Source organism: Balaenoptera acutorostrata, chromosome 11 (assembly GCF_949987535.1).
Source record: "Balaenoptera acutorostrata chromosome 11, mBalAcu1.1, whole genome shotgun sequence".
NCBI lineage: Eukaryota > Metazoa > Chordata > Mammalia > Artiodactyla > Balaenopteridae > Balaenoptera > Balaenoptera acutorostrata.
The window spans coordinates 60,374,652-60,397,530 of NC_080074.1; the positions used below are offsets into that span (position 1 = coordinate 60,374,652).

General features: G+C 38.0%; 1 protein-coding gene and 1 pseudogene across 5 annotated transcripts in view; one reads left to right on the forward strand and one right to left on the reverse strand.

Annotated features, from left to right (window-relative positions):
* RBMS2 (RNA binding motif single stranded interacting protein 2) overlaps positions 1–22,879 on the reverse strand; it is an 87,646-nt gene that overhangs the window by 34,725 nt on the left and 30,042 nt on the right. The gene's annotated exons all lie outside the window — the stretch shown is intronic.
* LOC103004801 (RNA-binding protein 7-like) lies at positions 1,463–10,826 on the forward strand (annotated as a pseudogene).

Here is a 22,879-nt window from a genome sequence, read left to right on the forward strand (position 1 = left end):
TGCAGGGGACACGGGTTCGAGCCCCGGTCCAGGAAGATCCCACATGCCGCAGAGCAACTAAGCCCATGCACCACAACTACTGAAGCCCGCACTCCTAGAGCCTGTGCTCCTCAACAAAAGAAGCCACCACAATGAGAAGCCCATGCACTGCAATGAAGAGTAGCCCCCACTCACTGCAACTAGAGAAAGCCCGCACGCAGCAACGAAAACCCAACACAGCCAAAAATAAATAAATAAAATTTTTAAACAATGGTTTAGATGGCAAATTTTATTTTAAAAAAAAGATATAGGGGGCTTCCCTGGCAGTCCAGTGGTTCAGACTCCATGCTCCCAATGCAAGGGGCACAGGTTTGATCACTGGTTGGGGAACTAAGATCATGCATGCGACGCAGCGTGGCCAAAAAAAAAAAGATATATGCACCCCAATGTTCACAGCAGCAGTATTTACAATAGCCAAGACATGGAAGCAACCTAAATGTCCATCAACACATGAATGGATAAAGAAGATTCAGTATATATACGTACAATGGAATATTATTCAGCCATAAAACAGAATGAAACAATGCCATTTGCAACCATCTGGATGGACCTGGAGATTATCATACTAAGTGAAGTAAGCCAGACATAGAAAGACTAATATCATATGATATCACTGATATGTGGAATCTAAAAAATGATACAAATGAACTTATTTACAAATCAGAAATGGACTCAGAGACATAGAAAACAAACCTATGGTTATCAAAGGGGAAAGGGGGTGGGGGAGGGATAAATTAGGAGTCTGTGATTAACAGATACATGCTACTATATATAAAATAAATCACACTACTATATATAAAATAATACAACAAGGACCTACTGTATAGCACAGGGAACTATATTCAGTATCATGTAATAACCTATAATGGAAAAGAATCTGAAAAAGAATACATATATATGTATAACTGAATCACTGTGCTGTATACCTGAAACTAACACAACATTACAAGTCAACTATATGTCAATAAAAAGTTGTTTGTTTTTGAAAAAAAATTTATTAAGTAGGTACTATTTGGAGAATAGAAAAAAGAATCTATAACTGAACAATTATTTATTGTATCTAATATGTAGCGTGTGGAGACGCTATGAAGAAATGCAAAATGGGAGAAAAGGCTGGCCTTCAAAAGGCACAAGATGGAATGCAAAAACAGAACAATGACATAAAAACATAAAATCAAAACAAAACTTCCTAGTAACAATGTAGCTTCTCTAGTGACTACTGATGTTAATCTCAATAGTCAATTGACCTTTTATTTTATTATCTTTTTCTCAGGCAAAGGGAAGGGAAAATAACAAATGTTGGCTACTTACCATAGTCCAGGCCCCATAGGATTTTGTTATCTAATATAATATTTACAAAGAAGATAATGAGGGCTTCCCTGGTGGCACAGTGGTTAAGAATCCACCTGCCAATGCAGGGGACATGGGTTCAAGCCCTGGTCCGGGAAGATCCCACATGCCGCGGAGCAACTGAGCCCGTGTGCCACAACTACTGAGCCTGCACTCTAGAGCCGGTGAGTCACAACTACTGAGCCCACGCGCCTAGAGCCCGTGCTCCACAACAAGGGCAGCCACCGCAATGAGAAGCCCACGCACCACAACGAAGAGTAGCCCCCACTTGCCGCAACTAGAGAAAGCCCGCACGCAGCAACGAAGACCCAATGCAGCCAAAAATAAAAAAATTAAAATAAATAAATAAATAAATAAAAGAGACAGTAGAAGAGAAATTTAGAAAGTAGGAAGGTGGAGGTTTAAAAAAAAAAAAGATAATAAGATAGGTATAATTTCCATTTTATTTTCTTTTCTCTTTTTTTTTGTCCATGCTGCCCGGCTTGCGGGATCTTGGTTCCCCGACCAGGGATCAAACTCAGGCCAATGGCAGTGAAAGTGCCACTGAGTCCTAACCACTGGACTGACCGCCAGGGAATTCCCTCCATTTTCATTTTTATTGATATGGAAACTAAGGTTCAGAGGAGTTCTTTCTTTCCCAAGTTTATATAATTAATAAGTAGTAGAATCTTATTTTTGACTGAGGATCATCTGGTTCCCAAGTCCGCATTCTTTCCATTGCTGTTTCTCTAAACACAGGAACAGCAATGGCTTTCACGAACTATAAGCAAGGTCAACAATTAGCTCCAATTATTTTTTTAAGAGATCAATTTCTAAAACGTGTTCAAATCAACAGTCTAAAATGACACCAGAAAACAGGTAAAGAGGGACTTCCCTGGTGGTCCAGTGGTTAAGATTCTGCGCTTCCACTGCAGGGGGCGTGAGTTCCATCCCTGGTCAGGGAACTAAGATCCCACAGGACACTCAGTGTGTAAAGAAGAAAAAAAAAAAACAGGTAAAGAAACTCAGCTTATCATTTTACCTCAGTCATCAAAAAATCTACTAGATTTAAGCACTGGTCTGATATGCGAAAATGGAACTAAACTGAGGAATCTGTTCATCATTTTCCCTGGGGAAAACACTGCCCACTCCACTGCTCCCTTCAGTGTAGAGGGACAGACATCAGCATATCGCTCCTGCTGTGCAGGCAGCTCTAGAAGCAGCAGCACAGCTCTGTCCTCTTTCGCTCTGGGGGTTCAGCTGCCTGAAGGGAGCACACACTCAGCTTTGCTACCTTACACACTGGTGAGGTTTCACAGGGGTTGCCCCACAGGGGAAGTCTGTAGTTTCTGTTTGGTTTGGTTTTGATCACTGCTTGTACCTAGGTGGGGAAATCTGTCTAATTCTGGCAGTATTAGAAAATCCACTGGCCCACAGATACAAGCTACCTTCTTGAATATTAGTGTTATCAGTAATAAAATTGTTGTTTTTATTTCCATTTGTCAAACTTTCTTCTTATTTCTCAACTGGAGTGGAGGAAGAAGGGTGCTTCAAACTGAAACCCACAAACCCCAGCAGTCTTTAAGGGCTAGGCAAGTATTTCCTTTGGTAGTTGAAATGGAGGCCAGGGTAAAATGTTAGTGTGCCTGGCCCTACCAGTTTACAAATTGTATAATTGTAAAATAATGATTTAGTAATAATTCAACTTGGGACAACAAAGAAAATCATTTTCATTTATAATGTAAGACCTTTATTTCACAAATGAGGAAAAATCAGATTCAGTTTTGATATAAGCACTCAGTTATTCACTATTCATTTAGCAACTGAGTAGGCAATGAATCAATGTTTACTAAATGTTTTTTCAAAAGTATATTTCTTGACTATAGATCCCATTAACTAGCAGAAAGGGGTCAAAACACAAGGGCTCAAAAATCAAAGACTATAGTTTAATTCTAGTGGTGCCACGTACTAGCCTGTGACTTTGCGTAAGTTGCTTAACCTTACCTGCAAAATGCAGACGGTAACAGCATCTATGTAATAGGATTAGTGTGGGGATTAAAATAAATACATATAAAGCTCTTATAGTGCCTGAAATATAAAAGGAGCTCGCATCCATTCAATCAATAAATACTTAATGCCCGATTTAGAGTACCAGGCACTATGTCTGATAGCAAGGACAAAATGCCAAGCTAAAGATGGTCTAAGACAAAGACTAGAAATGGTCTTGGTCCTAACAGAATTCAGTGTTTAGTAGAGATATAGCCATTAATCAAATAATCACAAAGTAATTGTATAATTACCCAGTGTGATAAATGGGCTAGGAAAAAAAAAAGAACAGAAGGCTGTGACCTACTTTAGTTAGTATAGTCAGAAAGGTGACATGTAAGTGAGACTTCAAGGATGAGCAGAAACTAGCCATTCAGGGAATGAAATAAAAGATCATTCCAGAAAGAGAAATGGGCAAAAGACACAAAGTGAGATTTTCAACTGAATCTGAAAGAAACAGAAGGCCAGTGAAGCTGGAGTGTAATGAAGGATGAAGGGGTAGGCAGAACCTTCCAGGCTGTGTTAAAGTACTTGGCTTTCATTCAACACAATAGACAGTCAGTGAATAATTTTATGCAAGAGAGAAGTTATAAGATCTGATCTATGTTTTGAAAATATGATTCTGGCTACTATGGGAAGAATAAATAAGAGCGAGGCAGGGGGTGAAATGGCAAGCTCAATTAGGAGGCCACTGTAATAGTCCAAACAAGAGACAATATAGTCTATAATTGGAGAGATGGCTGTAAAGATGGAGAGAAATGGAAAGATCTGAGGTGTAGTTTATAGGTAGAATCAAAGGACTTGTTTATAAATTAGATGCAGGAAAGTATAGTGTCTAGCTTGAGTTAACTGGATGGATGATGGTATCATTCACTAATGCTGTAGAGATGGAGGGGAGAGCCAATTTGAGGACTGCAAAGCAATCATTACATTTTGAATATGTTAATTTTAATAACCTGTGAGATTTCTAGGAAAAAAATATCAATTAAGCAGTTGGATACACAGAGGAGAAGTCTGGTCTAGCAATTATCTGTAAATCTGTTAGCATAGTAATAAGTGAAATCTAGGAATAAAGTATATTTAGAAAGAAGGCAAGAAAGCCTGAAGAAATATAAACACTCAGAAATTGAGTAGAGTAACTGACAAGGAGGTCAAAAGAGGAGGGCAAAAGGGCAAGACCCAAGAAGGTTGTGTTACCTGAGGCAACAAAAGACAGTTTCAAGAAATGGGGGCAAAAAAAAGAAATGGGAAATAGTCAACTCCAGCAATGCCACTAAGAGGTTATGTAAGATAAAAACTACAAAACAAACAAACAAAACACTAGTTGGATTAGGCAACTTAAAAGTACTATGGACTAGACCAAGCAGAAGAAAGAATCAGGGAGCCTGAAGAGAGATCATTTGAATTTATCCAGCCAGAAGGAAAACAAACAAACAAACAAAAACCAGAATGAAAGGCAATGAAGAAAGCCTATGGGACTTATGGGGCATAACAACAGAAACAATCTACATACTACTGGAGTTGCAGAAGAAGAGAGAGAGAAAGGGGTAGAAAGCTTATTCAAAGAAATAACGGCTGAAAACTTCCCAAATGTGGGGAGAGATGTGGACATCCAAGTTCATTAAGCTAATAGCTCACTCCAAAGTTTCAATCCAAAATGACCTTCTCCAAGATGCATTATAGTAAAACCATCTAAAATCAAAGACAAAGAGAGAATTTAAAAGTCAGTTGGAGGGGCTTCCCTGGTGGCACAGTGGTTGAGAATCTGCCTGCCAATGCAGGGGACACGGGTTCGAGCCCTGGTCTGGGAAGGTCCCACATGCCGCGGAGCGACTAGGCCCGTGAGCCACAATTGCTGAGCCTGCGCGTCTGGAGCCTGTGCTCCGCAACAAGAGAGGCCGCGATAGTGAGAGGCCCGCGCACCGCGATGAAGAGTGGCCCCCACTTGCCGCAACTAGAGAAAGCCCTTGCACAGAAACGAAGACCCAACACAGCCATAAATAAATAAGTAAATAAATAAAATTTTTTAAAAAGTCAGTTAGAAAAAAAAAAAATGTCTCTCATACAACAGAGCCTCCATAAGGCTATGAGCAGATTTCTCAGCAGAAATCCTGCAGGCCAGCAGAGAATGGGATGATATATTCAAAATGCTGAAAGAAAAAAAAAAGCAAAACAAGAATACTTTACCCAGCAAAGTTGTCCTTCAGAAGTGAAGGTAAGATAAAGACTTTCCCTAACAAAAGCTGAGAGAGTTCACCACCACTTGACCTGCCTTAACAAGAAATGCTGAAGAGTTCTTCAATCTGAAAAGAAAGGATGTTAACTAGTAACACGAAAACATATGAAAATATACAACACACTGGTAAAGGTAAACATACAGTCAGATTCAGAATAGTCTGGTACTGTAATGTGGTGGTATTAACCACTTAACTCTAGTATAAAGGTTAAAGAACAAAAGTATTAAAATAGCTATAGCTACAATAATTTGTTAATGGATACACAATATAAAATGTAAATTGTGACATGAAAAACATAAAATGGGGGTGGGATAAAAGGGTAGATTTCGTATGCAATCAAAGTTAAGCTGTTATCAGCTTAAAATAGACTGTTACATCTATAAGATGTTTCAAGTAAGTCTGAGGGTAACCACAAAACAAAAACCTATAACAGATATACATAAGATAAAGAGAAGGGAATCAAAGTATACTACTATCAGAAATCATCAATTCATAAAGCAAGACAGTAAGAGAGGAAGAAAGGAAGAGAGGAACTACAAGACAGCCACAAAACAATTAACAAGAGGGTAATAATAATTCCTTACCTAGTTATATTTACTTTAAATGTAAATGGATTAAATTCTCCAATCAAAAGGCACAGAGTGGCTGAATGGATAAAAAACAAGGTCTAACGTTTATGCTGTTTGCAGAAGACTCATTTACTACAAGGACACACATAAGAACAAAGTGACGGGTTGGATAAAGATATTCCACACAAATGGAAACCAAAAGAAAGCAAGGATAACTATACTTATATCAGAAAAAAGAACTTTAAGTCAAAAACTGTAACAAGAGACAAAGAAAGTCATTACATAATGATAAGAAAGGGTCAATGCATCAAGGGAATGTAACAGTTGTAAATGTGTATATACACAACATCAGAGCACCTAAAATACTGAGCAAATATTAACAGATCTGATGGGAGAAACAGACAATCCAGTAATAGCAGAGGATTTCAATACCCCACTTTCAATAATGAATGGATTGAAAGTCAGCCCTCGACACAAGGGTTTGTAAAAATAAGAAAAGATAAAAACAAAGACAGACAAAAAGAAAAAATATAAAAAAATAATAATAATAATAATGAATGGATCACCCAGACAGAAAATCAATACAGAAACAATGGACTCAAACTATACTTTAGATCAAATGGACCTAACAGACATATACAGAACCTTCCATCTAAAAACAACATAACACACCTTCTTCTCAAGTGCACCTGGAACATTCTCCAGGATAGAGCACATCAGGTCACAAAACAAGTCTCAGTAAATTTAAAAATACTGTAATCATACCAAGTATCTTTTCTGACCAAAATGGTATAAACCAGAAATCAATAACAGAAGGAAAACTGGAAAATTCACGAATATGTGGAAATTAAACAACACATTCCTGAACAACCAATGGGTCAAAGATAAAATCAAAAAATATCTTGAAACAAACAAAAATGGACACACAACATACCAAAACTTATGGGATGCAGCAAAAATAGAGCACAGAGGGAAGTTTAGAGTGATAACTGCCTACATTAAGAAGAAGAAAAAAAAAAAAAGATCTCACATAAACAACCCAAAGGAACTGGAAAAAGGACAAATTAAGCCCAAAGTTAGCAGAAAGAAGGAGATAACAAAGATCAGAGCAGAAATAAATGAGATCAGGAATAGAAAAACAATGGAAAACTGTTAGTTTTTTTTAAAAGATTAAATTGACAAACCTTTAGCTAGATTTACCAAGAAAAAAAGAGACAGGACTCAAAGAAATAACACTAAAAATGAAAGAGGAGACATTACAACTGATACCACAGAAACACAAAGGATCATAAGACACTGCTATGGACAATCATATGCCATCAAATTGGACAACCTAGAAGAAATGAAAAAAAAAAAAAAGAAAAGAAAAAAAAAGAAAAAAAAAGGAAAAAAAAAGAAAAAAAAGGAAAAAAAAAAAGGAAAAAAAAAAAAAGAAATGAATAAATTCTTAGAAACATACAATCTACCAAGTCTTAATAATAAAAATACAGAAAATCTGAACAGACTAGTAAGTAAGGAGATTGATAAATCTCCAGGACTAGATGGCTTCACAAGTGAATTCTACCAAACATTTAAAGAAGAATTAACATCAATTCTTCTCAAACTCTTCCAAAAAAATGAAGAAGAGGGAACACTTCCAAACTCATTTAATGAAACCAGCATTACCCTGGTACCAAAGCCAGATGATGACATTAAAATAAACCAACAGACCAACAGACCAACATCCATGACGAATATAAGTGCAAAAATTCTCAAAAAAATACTAGCAAAACAAATTCAACAGCACATTAAAAGGATCATACACCATGATCAAGTGAGACTTATCCCTGAGATGCAAGGATGGTTCAGTATACACAAATCAATAAATGTGATATAGCACATTAACAAAACAACAAAAATCATGATAATCCTAATAGATGCAGAAAAAACAATTGACAAAATTCAACATTGTTTCATGATAAAAATACTCAATAAATTGGGTACAGAAGGAACATACCTCAACATAATAAAGGCCATATATGACACGCCCACAGCTTATATCATATTCAACAGTGAAAGTCTGAAAGCTTTTCCTTTAAGATCAAGAACAAGAAAAGGGTGAACATTCTGACCACTCCTATTCAACATAATACTAGAAGTCCTAGCCAGAGCAATTAGGCAAGAAAAAGAAATAAAGGCATCCAAATTGGAAAGGAAGAAGTAAAACTGTCTGTTTGCTGATGACATGATTTTGTATACAGAAAATTCTAAAGACTCCATCAAAAAAGTGTGAGGCCTAATAAACAAGTTCCATAAAGTTTCAGGATACAGGGACTTCCTTGGTGGCACAGTGGTTAAGAATCTGCCTGCCAATGCAGGGGACACAGGTTCAAGCCCTGGTCCAGAAAGATTGCACATGCCACAGAGCAACTAAGCCCGTGTGCCACAACTACTGAGCCTGTGCTCTAGAGCCCATGAGCCACAACAACTGAAGCCCGTGCACCTAGAGCCTGTGCTCTGCAACAAGAGAAGCCACTGCAATGAGAAGCCTGTGCACCTCAACGAAGAGTAGTCCCTGCTCGCCACACTAGAGAAAGCCCACGTGCAGCAACGAACACCCAATGCAGCCAAAAATTAATTAATTAATTTTTTAAAAAAGTTTCAGGATACAAAATCGAACATACAAAAGTCAGTTCCATTTCTATACACCAACAATGAAATCAGTTTTATTTCTATACACAAACTATCTGAAAGAGAAATAAAGAAAATCCATTTAAAATAGCATCAAAAATAATAAAATACTTAGGAATAAAGTAAACAAGGAGGTGATAGATCTGTACATTGAAAACCACAAAACACTGCTGAAAGAAATGGAAGGAGGCACAAATAAATGAAAAACAATGTTGTGGGTTTTTTTACAGAAATAAAAAGTTCCATCCTAAAACTCATTTGGAATCTCAATGTACCCTGAATAGCCAAATCTTGAACAAGAAGAACAAAGCTGGAAGTCTCAAACTTTCTCATTTCAAAAATTATTACAAAGCTATAGTAATCAAAACAGTGTGGTACTGGTATAAAGACAGACATACTAACCAATGGGACACAGTAGAGAGCCAGAAATAAACCCTTGCACATATGGTCAAATGATTTGACAAGGGTGCCAAGACCACTCAATGAGAAAAGAACAGTCTTTCCAACAAATGGTATTGGAAAAACTGGGTATCTACCTGCAAAAGAATGAAATTGGACCCTTATCTTACACTGTAAGGGTAAAAAATTACCCTTATACAAAAATTAACTCAAAATGGATCAAAGACCTAAACATCTTGGAAGAAAACATAGGAGAAAAGCTTCATGAGATTGGATTTGGCAATTTCTTGGATATGACACCAAAAGCACAGGTAACAAAAGAAAAAAATGGATAAATTGGACTATATCCATATTTAAAACTTCCATGCTTCAAAGGACACAATCAACAGAGTAAAAAGGCAGCCTACAGAATGTAAGAAAATATTTGCAAGCCAAAGCAAATCACACTCTCTTTGTGGGTAACCTTGAAACAAAAGTCACAGAGGAGCTCCTTTTTGAGCTTTTTCACCAGGCTGGGCCAGTAATAAAAGTGAAAATTCCAAAAGATACGGATGGTAAACCAAAGCAGTTTGCGTTTGTGAATTTCAAACGTAAAGTATCTGTTCCTTATGCCATGAATCTACTTTACGAATCAAGCTTTTTGGAAGGCCCATCAAAATTCAGATTAGATCAGGAAGTAACCATGCCTCACAGGAAGTCAGTTTGTCATATCCCCAGCATTGTGTTGGAAATTCAAGCCCTACTTCCACATCTCCTAATAGGTAAAAAAGGAGCTAAAATGACTCCATCAGCACAGATAATTCAAAGATCTTTCTCTTCTTCAGATAATTTTCAGAGACAAGCAGTGATGAACAGTGTTTTTAGGCAGATGTCACATGGAGGGAAATTTGGTTCTCCATATCTGGATCAATCAGGATTTTCCCCATCAGTTCAGTCATATAATCACACTTTTTAAAAAATTTTTTAATTTATTTTTGTCTGCGTTGGGTCTTCATTGCTACGCGCGGGCTTTCTCTAGTTGTGGCGAGTGGGGGCTACTCTTCCTTGTGGTGCACGTGCTTCTCATTGCAGTGGCTTCTCTTGTTGCAGAGCACAGGCTCTAGGCACACGGGCTTTAGTAGTTGTGGCACGAGGGCTCAGTAGTTGTGGCAGACGAGCTTAGTTGCTCTGTGGCATGTGGGATCTTCCCGGACCAGGGATCGAACCCGTGTCCCCTGTACTGGCAGGTTGATTCTTAACCACTGTGCCACCAGGGAAGTCCCCCACATAATCATACTTTTAACCAGTCTTCAAGCTCCCAGTGGTGCCAAGATACACCATTATCACTGAGAAAAGTCAGACAGAATTCTCATTCCTACATGGCAGATAGACATTATAGCCGTAAACAGTGTTACACCACTGATCATGGGTCTGACCATCATTACAGAGAAAACAGAGATGATTTCTTCTATTAAGACAGGAATCACGATGGCTGGAGCCATGACTATGATAACAGAAGAGTGGTAGAGAAGGAAAATGGTGCTCATCTCGACACTAACAAGTGATAAAAGGATGTTTTCATAGGGTCACTCTAGGCCCTTTTTGTTACGTTTGTCTGGGACTGTTTTCTTAAAAAACTGTATAGAACAGCTTTACAAGTCGCCACATTTCTTTATAAAATTTTTAAAACCTAACAGCAGTCCAATACAGAAATGAGAAGAATTGTGGTTCTAGTTTTATTACATTAATAACCTTTCACCTCAGGGTTTTAAGAGGAGGAAAGGGTTTTATGCAAACGAAGGTGCCACAATTCCTAATCACTTTAGACAGTTGAGGAAGGGATGTATTATATGGATTAGTTGTATTATGGAGCAAATATTTTAATTATCTGTTATCTTTTTGTACTGCAAGAAGTTTCTTGTTAGTGAATCAGATTTTTGGTGTATATAATAGAAAACATTCAAGTTGATAGTCTTAAATGACTCAGTATTTTGTTAATAAATGAGAAAATGTAACTTCAGTGATTCATTTTACTAACATTTCAGAAAGCTTTTTGGTAAAGTTTCGGGATAAATCATATTATTTAACTTCTTAGAGAACTTAAGTGTAAGTTCTGTGACATAATCTGGAATGTTACCATAACTGAGCATACAAGTATACATCTACATGTGCTATTTCATTATAAAATTTTAGAATTTGCTCATTAAATCATGTTTGATGTATGACTGACGCCACTTAGGAAGTTAAATATCTCTAAATTTTTTTTTTACAGTAAAAATACAGTGTTAATGTAAATCCCCTTATCCAGGAAGAAAAAAATGTAAATGCATGGTCAGATAAAATGGTAAAATATTTTACTGAAAGTATACTTTTTTGGGAAAAAAATGGTTCACAAAACCTTTAAGTGCTGTCTCTATCACTCAAACTTCTAAAATTTTAACATTTTCAAAGTGCCCAAGACAAGTGCACAAGGACACATTTTATTGTTGAAATTGTATACGTTGCTTTTTGTTTTTATTTGAACATTTGAGAATTTAGTCTTAAACACTTTCTGATTTAAAAATTTTAAAACCTTGTTTAACAAAACTTTTATGTATCAAGATACTGTTTCCGGGACTTCCCTGGTGTGACAGTGATTAAGAATCCACCTGCCAATGCAGGGAACACGGGTTTGAGCCCTGGTCTGGGAAGATCCCACATGCCGCAGAGCAACGAAGCCCGTCTGCCACAACTACTGAGCCTGTGCTCTACAGCCCGCGAGCCATAACTACTAAGCCCGTGTGCCACAACTACTGAAGCCCACACGCCTAGAGCCCATGCTCCACAACAAGAGAAGCCACTGCAATCAGAAGCCTGCGCACCACAACGAAGAGTAGCCCCCACTCACCGCAACTAGAGGAAGCCGGCGTGCAACAACGAAGATCCAACGCAGCCAAATATAAAAATTAATTAAATAGTTAATTTAAAAAAACAGATGCTGTTTCCTTTTCATTGTAGAACTTGTTTATAAAAATTCATTCCTAGGGACTTCCCTGGTGGCACAGTAGTTAAGAATCTGCCTGCCAATGCAGGGTTCAAGCCCTGGTCCAGGAAGATCCCACATGCTGCAGAGCAACTAAGCCCGTGCACCACAACAACTGAGCCTGCACTCTAGAGCCTGCGAGCCACAACTACTGAGCTCACGTGACACAACTACTGAAGCCTGCGTGCCTAGAGCCTGTGCTCTGCAATAAGACAAGCCACCTCAATGAGAAGCCCGCACACCACAACCAAGAGTAGCCTCCGCTCGCCACAACTAGAGAAAGCCCACGCGCAGCAACGAAGACGCAAAGCAGCCAAAAATAAATAAATAAATAAATAAATAATTTTAAAAGAGATTAAAAAAAATTCATTCCTTGAAAAAAAAAGAAATACTTGCAAATTGTATACCTGATAAGGAGTTAATAGCCAAAATATATAAAGAACTCTACAACTCAGTAACAAAAAACAAACAATCCCATTTTAAAAAATGGGCAAAGGACTTAAATTTTTTCCAAAGAAAATATACAAATGGCCAATAAGCACATGAAAAGACGCTCAACATCACTAATCATTAGACAAATGCAAATCAAAACCATAATGAAATACCCTCTCACACCCATTAGGATGGCTACCATCAAAAAAAAAAAACAGAAAATAAGTGTTGGCAAGGATTTGGAGAAATCGGAACTTGTGCACTGTTGGTGGGAATGTAAAATGGTACAGCCGTTAAGGAAAACAATGTGGTAATTCCTCAAAAAATTAAAAATAGCATTACCATATGATCCAGCAATTCCACTTCTGGGAATATACCCAAAAGAACTGAAAGCAGAGTCTGAAGAGATATTTATACATCCATGTTCATAGCAACATTATTCACAACAGCCAAAAGATGGAAGCAACTCAAGTATCTCTCACAGATGAATGGATAAACAAAATGTGGTATATACATTCAATGTGGGAATTCCCTGGCAGTCCAGTGGTTAAGACTCGGGCTTTCACTGCTGTGGACCCGGGTTCAATCTCTGGTTGGGGAACTAAGATCCCATAAGACATGCGGTGTGGCCAAAAAAAAAAAAAAAAGTAAATACATTCAGCGTAATATTATTCAGCCTTAAAAAGCCAAGGAAATTCTGGGGCTTCCCTGGTGGCGCAGTGGTTAAGAATCCGCCTGCCAATGCAGGGAACACGGGTTTGAGCCCTGGTCCGGGAAGATCCCACATGCTGCAGAGCCTGTGCGCCACAACAACTGAGCCTGCGCTCTAGAGCCCGCAAGCCACAACTACTGAGCCCATGTGCCACAACTACTGAAGCCCACAAGCCTAGAGCCCATGCTCCACAACAAGAGAAGCCACCGCAATGAGAAGCCCCTGCACCACAAGAAAGAGTAGCCTCCGCTCGCCGCAACTAGAGAAAGCCCATGCACAGCAACGAAGATCCAATGTAGCCAAAAATAAAAAAATAAAATAATAATTAAAGAAGAAAAAAGCAAGGAAATTCTGACATACGTTACAACATGGATGAACCTTGAGGACATTATGCTAAGTGATATAAGCCAATCACAAAAAGACAAATACTGTATGATTACACTTATATGAGGTACTTAGAGAATTCATAAAAACAGAACATAGAATAGTGGTTGCCAAAAGCTGTGGGGAGGGGAGAATGGGAAGTTGTTTAATGCTGTAGATTTTCAGTTTCACAAGATGAAAAGAGTTCTACTAGAGATTGGTTGCACAATGTAAACGTTCTTAACACTATTACACTGTATACTTAAAAATGGATAAGATGGTAAATTTTATGTTACGTATATTTTACAATTAAAAATAAAAAACAAATACTAACGGGCTTCCCTGGTGGCGCAGTGGTTAAGAATCTGCCTGCCAATGCAGGGGACATGGGTTCAATCCCCGGTCCGGGAAGATCCCACATGAGGCAGAGCAACTAAGCCCATGCACCACAACTACAGAGCCTGCGCTCTAGAGCCCGGGAGCCACAACTACTGAGCCTGCATGCCGCAACTACTGAAGCCCGCGTGCCTAGAGCCCGTGCTCTGCAACAAGAGAAGCCATCGCAATGAGAAGGCCGCGCACCGCAAAGAAGAGTAGCCCCCGCTCACTGCAACTAGAGGAAGCCCACGCGCAGCAACGAAGACCCAAAGCAGCCAAAAATAAATAAATAAAATAAATAAATTTATTTTAAAAAAAAAAACAAATACTAAGGAAAAGAGAGTAGGATGTAATGAAGTAGAGATTCTATAGGTAGGAACTACTTTTTCAAGAAGGTGGATTATAAAAGGGATCAGAAAAATGGGACAGTAACTGGCAGGAGACATGGGATCAAGCAGGGTTTCTATTTTCCATTAGATAGGGGTGATATTTAAAGCTACAAGACTAGATAAAATTATGAAGGAAGAAGTGTAGATAGAAAAGAAACAAGGACTGAGTCCTGGGGATCTCCAAGGTTTAGAGATCAGGAAAATTGGGAGGAAACAGCAAAGGAGCCTGAAGAGGAAAGGCCACAGATACTAGAGGAACAGGAGGGTATGGTGGTCTGCAAACCAAATGAAGAAAGTATTCCAAGGAATTGTGTGATCAAACGTGTCAAGTGTTGACAATAGATTAACAGTAAGATGAGGGCTACGAACTGACCACTGAAGAACATGAAAGTCATTGCAGACCTTCCTAAGAGCAGTTTTGGTGGAGTGGTGGGAGTAAAAGCCTAACTGGATTAGGCTTAGGAGAAAATGAGAGGTGTGACACTATCAACAAGTAGAGAGGATGTGAGTCTACAGTAAATTTTACACTGTTGATGGAAACAAATGTGGTATACTTAGAAAGCAATTTAGCATTATCTCTTTTTTAATTAATTAATTTTTTTGGCCATGCTGTGCAGCATGCAGGATCTCAGTTCCCAACCAGGGATCCAACCCGTGCCCCCTAAAGTGGAAGTGCAGAGTCCTAACCACCGGTCCGCCAGGGAATTCCCTAGCATTATCTCTTAAAGGTGAACATTCACATACCTATACTGCACAGTCCCACACCTAGGTATAAACCCAAAAGAAATTCTTACACAAATGTACCACATAAATGATAATATTCTGAGCATCAATGTTAGGAATAGCAAAAACAAACAAGCCTGGATTAATCCAAAAGCTCACTGGCAGGAGAATGGATAAATTATGGTTTATTCACAAAATGAAATATTATACAACATGAAAAAATGAATAAAACAGCTATATACAACATGAATTAATCATGAAGATGTAACACTGAATGGAAACAAACAGAAGACTGTATTGCAATAAGACAATATAGTAGTGGCTGAGAGCATAGACTAGGAGCCAAACTATCTGGGTTCAAATCCCAGCTGGGCCATTCACTAGCAACGTGATTATTAAACTCTCTGTAGTTCATTTTTTCTCATCTGTGAAACAGGGAAAATAATAATGAAATTGTCATAAGGATTAAATGATATAATATATATAATTACACATAAAGTACTTAGAACAATGTAAACAAGCAAATTAAACATGACTTTAAACTATGTTTTAAAAAAGCAATAGAATAATAAATATAAAATTTAAAAGAGTGGTTACCTCTAGAAGGGAGGGAGGGAGGGGATGGGATGGGGAGAAACTCATAAGTATATGCAATTTACAGGCAATGATTCTAGTTCTTGAGTTGGAAGATGGGCTTACAGGTGTTCCTCTTATTATTATGCTTTAGAGTTACATGTAACCTTTTGTATTATCAAATAATATATTAAAGATAATAAAAGAAAAAGTGATGGAAGGAAATAAACTGGAGACAGCTAGTATATAACTCTTGAATAAACAACACTTTCAGATAGTTTATATAAAGGGAAGAAGAGAAATGGGGCAGCAGGTGGAGGAAGAAATGGCATCAAGAAAAAGGGGGTTTTTTTGATAAAAGAAATAAGTCTATTTACATACTGATATATGATTATAAATATTAACAAATATTACCAATCCTCAAAAATAACCCAATAAAGTATATCAGTACTTTAAGATGAAGAACTCAAGGTCAGAGAGCCTAAGAAACTTGGAACTGGGTCACACATCTAACAAGTGACAAAAGCCATATTTAAATTCAGATCTAACTCCAAATTTCACAACTTTATTTTATTTTAAAATTTTTATTGGAGTCTAGTTGATTTACAATGTTGTGTTAGTTTCAGGTGTACAGCAAAGTGAATCAGTTATACATATACATATATCCACTCTTTTTTAGATTCTTTTCCCATACAGGCCATTACACAGTATCGAGTAGAGTTCCCTGTGCTATACAGTAGGTCCTTATTAGTAATCTATTTTATATACAGTGGTGTATATATGTCAATCCCAATCTTCCAATTTATCCCTCCCCCCCACCCCCTTCGAAATTTCACAATCTGTATAGAACACAATGCTGCTTTCCTTTTCTTAATCTTAATTTAATGCCTAAAATTAATTACATTTATTAGGATATATATTTTAAGTATCTACTAGATAGGCTTAAGATGCTGTATCAGGTGTTTCAGAGGATAATAAACTGAACAACACTGTCTTTACCTTTACAGAGTTTACACTACGGCAATGAAGATAAGCCAATCACCTAAATGATTCCAATACAATGCAAAATTATATAAATACCACATATGAAGTACAAAATATCATGGAGGCTAAGAAAAAAAGTCCCCTTTGGGGTTAGGAGGTAGAGGGATCAGGAGAAGCTGTATAGAAGAGGTAATATTTCAGCTGAACTTCTAAAGCGTAGTTAGGGTTTTGAAAGACAGTTTTGACTGTGAGCTCTTGAATGGCCACCATCATGCCTTAACCCCAGGTCCTAGCATTCTGGAGCTATTTAACGAATGTGGGTAGAGTGAACAAATGAACAGAAAGGCCATTCCAAAAGGAAGCAACAACAACAACAACAAAAGGATCAGAGGCTGAATACTACATGAGGCACAATGACAAAAGAATCAGAAAGTAGGAGGGATATGAATAGGAACATATATATTTGGAAAGTAAGTATCAAATTACTCATCATGATTCTTTTTACATTTTCGCTCCTATATCTCCCATCTTTAAGAAAATTCTCTCAACACTACCACCATCCTCTTCCAGGCTTTATCTCATTTCTCTGCTCCCCATCCTTTTAAAATAACAATGTTATGAGATATAATTTATATACCATGTAATTAACCCATTTAAAGTATAATCTCAATGGTATTTGGATCACAGTCAATTTTAGAACATTTTCATTACCCCAGAAAGAAACCCAATACCCATTATCAGTCACTCCTCTTTTCCCCTCCAACCATCTCCTACTCCATCCCTAGGCAACTACTAATCTGCTTTCTGTCTCTCTGGATTTGCCTATTCTGGATATTTCATATAAATGGAAGCATCAGATACAGTTGACCCTTGACCAACACAGGTTTGCACTGCACAGGCCCACTTATATGTGGATTTTCTTCAATAGTAAATACTACAGTACAGCACGACCTGCTGTTGGTTGAATCCTAGGATGCAGAACCATGGATATAGAGGAGTCACGTATATATGGACGATCAACTATAGCTTACACATAGATTTTCCCAAGCCCCGCATTGTTCAAGGGTCAAATGTATGCGTTCTTTTGTGAGTGGCTTCTTTCACTAACATAATGTTTTCAAGGTTCATCCATTTTGTAGAATGTATCAGTACTCTATTACTTTTTTTTTTTTTTTTGGCTGTGTTGTGTCTTCGTTGCTGCGCGAGCTTTCTCTAGTTGTGGCAAGCAGGGGCTACTCTTCGTTGCTGTGCACAGGCTTCTCATTGCAGTGGCTTCTCCTGTTGCACAGCACGGGCTCTAGGCACACAGGCTTCAGTAGTTGTGGCACGTGGGCTCAGTAGTTGTGGCTCACGGGCTCTAGAGTGCAGGCTCAGTAGTTGTGGCGCACGGGCTTAGCTGCTCTGCAGCATGTGGGATCTTCTCGAACCTGTGTCCCCTGCATTGGCAGGCGGATTCTTAACCACTGTGCCACCAGGGAAGTCCCTCTATTACTTTATCACTGAATAAAATTCCAAAATTCCATTGTATGGGTATATATAATATTTTATTTATCCTTTCATCAGTTGATGGATATTTGGGTTGTTTCCACCTTTGGGCTATTATGTATAATGCTGCTATGAACAATCATATACAGGTTTTTGTGTGGACGTGTTTTAATTTCTCTTGGGTATATACCTAGGAGTGTGTTTAACCTTTTAAGGAACTGCCAAACTGTTTTTCAAAGCAGCTGCACCATTTTATATTCCCATCAGCAGTGTATAAGGGTCCAATTACACCACACATTATTATCTGTGTTTTTGATTACAGTCATCCTTGTGGGTGTGAAGTGGTATCTCACTGTGGTTTTGATTCCTTGATGGCTAATGATGCTGAACATCTTTTCATGGCTATTTGTAGATCTCCTCTGGAGAAATATCTATTCAGACCTTTTGCCCATTTTTTAAATTGGGTTCTGCTCTTCATCTTAATCAAAGTTCTTAAAAGATTAGTCTATATATACCATTTATACTCCCTTACCTTCTTTCACTCAACAACCCACTCCAACCCTGCTTTTGCTCCCCCGCTCTGAAATTGCATGTCAAAGTCACCAACCACCTCTACACTGACAAAATCAATGACTATTCATCAGTCTTCATCTTCCAGGATTAACTCTATGGTTTGCACATCTGCATTTTAATTCCAGCTGACTTTTTTTTTTTTGGCCGCACCGCGTGGAACGTGGGATCTTAGTTCCCCGATCAGGGATCGAACCCACGTCCCCTGCATTGGAAGCACAGAGTCTTAACCACTGGACCACCAGGGAAGTCCCTGACTTCCTATTCTAATCTATATTTTCTTTTGTCCTGTTTCTTTTCTATATTTTTGTTTTATTATACAGCATATTTTCTTATGGGTTGAGAAATGTAAACCAACAACCAAAGGTTATATCCAGAGAACTGCAGGTAACACAACTGGCTAGAGCAGAGTCAATGTGATGAAATCATGCAGGGGAGGTGGGGAAGATAAGGAAAGGCTGGATAAATAGTGGGTGTTGGGCTAAGGATTCGGACTTTGTTTAGCAGGTAATACACAGCCATTAAAGGTTTGTATATAAGAAATGCTCAGCACTAAACTGCTGGAATGTTGGAAGATTATTCTGGTAGCAGGTATAAAATTACTTGGGGTCAAGGGGTAGGGAGTGGAGAAATAGGAGACAAGGAGATCATGCGGGATGTTTATTGCTGTGGTAATGAGGGCATAAGTTAGTGTAATAGAGCTAAAAAAAAAAAAAAAAAGGAGGAATCAATGGAAAGACATTACTACTAAACTTTAACCAAGTGAGTTAACTTTATTACTGATAACAGAACTATTAGCTGCCCCCAGTCAAGAGACATTAGACTTTAAAAGTTCTACTAAATTTGATTTGATGGAAACTAGATGAAAATGTAGTAATCACAGAAAAATTCTCTCTCCCTGTTAGAAGTATAAACAATTCTAGTATTGCTTCCTACTTTCTTCTCTCCTGAGTAAACTCTTCCAAAAATCTCAGGTAACTCAAACTTCTTAAAGAGTGAAAGTCTGGCAGTGCCTACCAGTCAGTTCTACTCTCATCATTGCCTCCACTCCCCCCAACTCCCAGCCCCAATATGGTCTTCAATATGTTAAATTCAAGAAGAAACAGAAATTTATGCAAATTACGTTGGGGAAGGCACATTATCCCAAGTTAAACACAGTCCCTTTTCTTTTTTTCCAAAGGGAATGGCTGCTGATGCTCTGAGGAGTTAACTTATAATAACACATGCCAGGAAGATGATGTCAGGGAAGGCGTGGTTAGGTTCTTTACAAGTCTGGAATTCCTTTAGTCCCAAACACTTCCTCTTTCAATCTCACCTATACTCAAATCTCTCTACTGAGGCAACTCTTTCAAAAGTTGAAGGAAGTGTTGAGACCCTAGAACTCTGATCTTTTTTTTTTTTTAAGAACGAAGAATAATTGAAGGCCATTAAAATAGATGTGTTTTTTTTTTAATGTACCATAATTTTGCAGAATCTCTCTTTGAAATCCACATTTTCCCCCTTCTGTGACTATTTTAATTCCAAAGAAAGGAAAGGATATTCAACACTACATCCTGAGAAAGAATGTGCCTTTATCAGGCATTATATATTTGCTGATTGTATGCCTATATTTACAACAGCCAAAAAAGAATAAGAAAACTGTAATTGTCCTGGGCTCCTCAGGAAACAACTTCCCTGATAAAGTATACAAATATGTTTCAAAATAAAACAATCCTACTTTTCTTTCTTGCCACATCGCAGGGCTTGCAGGATCTTAGTTCCCTGACCAGGGATTGAACCCCTGGCCATGGCAGTGAAAGCGCCGAGTCCTAACCACTGGACTGCCAGGGAAGTCCCCAGACAATCTTACTTTTTAAAGACAAATAGGACTTCCCTGGTGGCGCAGTGGTTAAGAATCTGCCTGTCAATGCAGGGGACACGGGTTCAAGCCCTGGTCCAGGAAGATCCCACATGCCACGGAGCAACTAAACCCGTGTGCCACAACTACTGAGCCCACGTGCCACAACTATTTAAGCCCGCGGGCCTACAGCCCATGCTCCACAACAAGAGAAGCCACCGCAATGAGAAGCCCATGCACCACAAGGAAGAGTAGCCCCCGCTCACCTCAACTAGAAAGCCCACACGCAACAAAGACCCAATGCAGACAAAAATAAATAAATAAATAAATAAATAAATAAATAATAAAGACAAGTAAATAAAACTAATGAAGTCAGAACAGTAATGTACAAATAGCTTTTCAAACTGAGCTCACTGGAAATTATTTTTATTCCACCAACCAGAAGTGATGACTACAGTAAATTATGATGTAAAAATGCTCCTTAAAGAAGGCAGATCTCTGCAAATCTATTATTTCCAGATTTTGGTATAACAAAATGATGGACAATAAAAGCACATATTTATATGTACTTTTTCAGAAGTTTAGAATTTTGTTCTTTATTTCAGTTTTTTAAATGTTTCAGACAGGTTCAAGAACCTTTTTACATAGACTTGTCCTATTTGAGAAACTGAGCAAATAAGCCAATGTCAAAATTAAAACTTTACTTGTCATAGAAAAAAGTCTGGTAGAATAGATAGAGCAAACTGCTACTAGTTATTTCCCTTAAGGAGTGGGATTTAGGTAAGGAACCTCAGGACATAAAGGGAAGACTTGACTTTTTATTTTATATACCTCTTTATGCTTAAATTTTAAAAATAGACATGTCTTACATTTATTACTAAAAACTAATAAGTTATTTTAAAAATTTAACCTTCAGTATAAAAATGGACAAATTACATGAGCAGATTCACTCAAAACATTCTTCCCAAAAAATGAACACATTAAGCCATACATATAAACAAAAAGACAGCAATGTAGTAATCATTTAGTTTAAATATACTCAACACCCACAAACCTATATATACACACAAGGAGTCATCGATACAGTCACAAAGTGATGTCATCATAACAGTGACCTGTAAGAACCCAAAAAATACTTGACAAATACACTAGTAAGTATGTATCTACCCCTACCCCAGGTTTCCTAATGTGTTTCCCAAACCTTACAAGTTACCAGAAAGAGATATGAGATTTGAATCCCAGTCTGCAATCATACCTCTTGTCCCCTACACTATCCTAGATTTAGAAGCTGGTTAAATGTTTCCTATACAACAAGGGGGAAAGGGAGTGGAGAGCTAAGAAAAGAGAATATTTTAGATAGCATCAAATACATGAAGCCGCTAATAGGGAAAAAACCAATTTCTGGAATTCATTTTACTGTATTTTAATGGGTAACCTGAGAGACTTGGAGGGAAAAAATTAGGAAGGAGATTTCATACAGTACTATACAAGATATGAAAAGAATAAAGACAGATTAGATATCTCTCTATCAAAATCATATTGATTTATGTGTGTGTGTGTGTGTGTATATATATATATATATACACATTTAAAATTGATAACAAATATGAACCCATATTTCTTAAGGATGTAACACAATGAATACCACATAAACTAACACTAGGTGTTCTGGGTCTAAACATTTACCAATACCTTGATCAGATACTTTGTTCACCTATAACAGTCTCCCTATGTGTATAAGAAAGCATCAGGAATTCTTACCCACTGCCCGACAATCCATCAAATGAGCAAAAGACCCTTAAATGTCTAAGGCACCTTTTTTCTTCAAAGAACAGCTATATAAAATCAAGAGACGGGGTAAATGGTCTTTCTGCTACAGCATACAGTTCCTCCTAATCAGCACGGTGTGCACTGAAATGCCAAGAAACTGCCCAAGATATTCCCTAGCAATTGTGGAGATGACTGTACACCTCTCCCCAGACTGCCCCTGTGCCCAAGCATAGACTCCAGAGATCTCTGCTGAGCCTGGCTATCTGCAGAGCAGGAAGGCCCAGCTCAGCAGCAGACCCCAAAGAATCACAGAACTCTCTGCCTTAATTCCCAAGGTATGTCTTCTCTTAAAACTCCTTCCCTACAGGCTGGG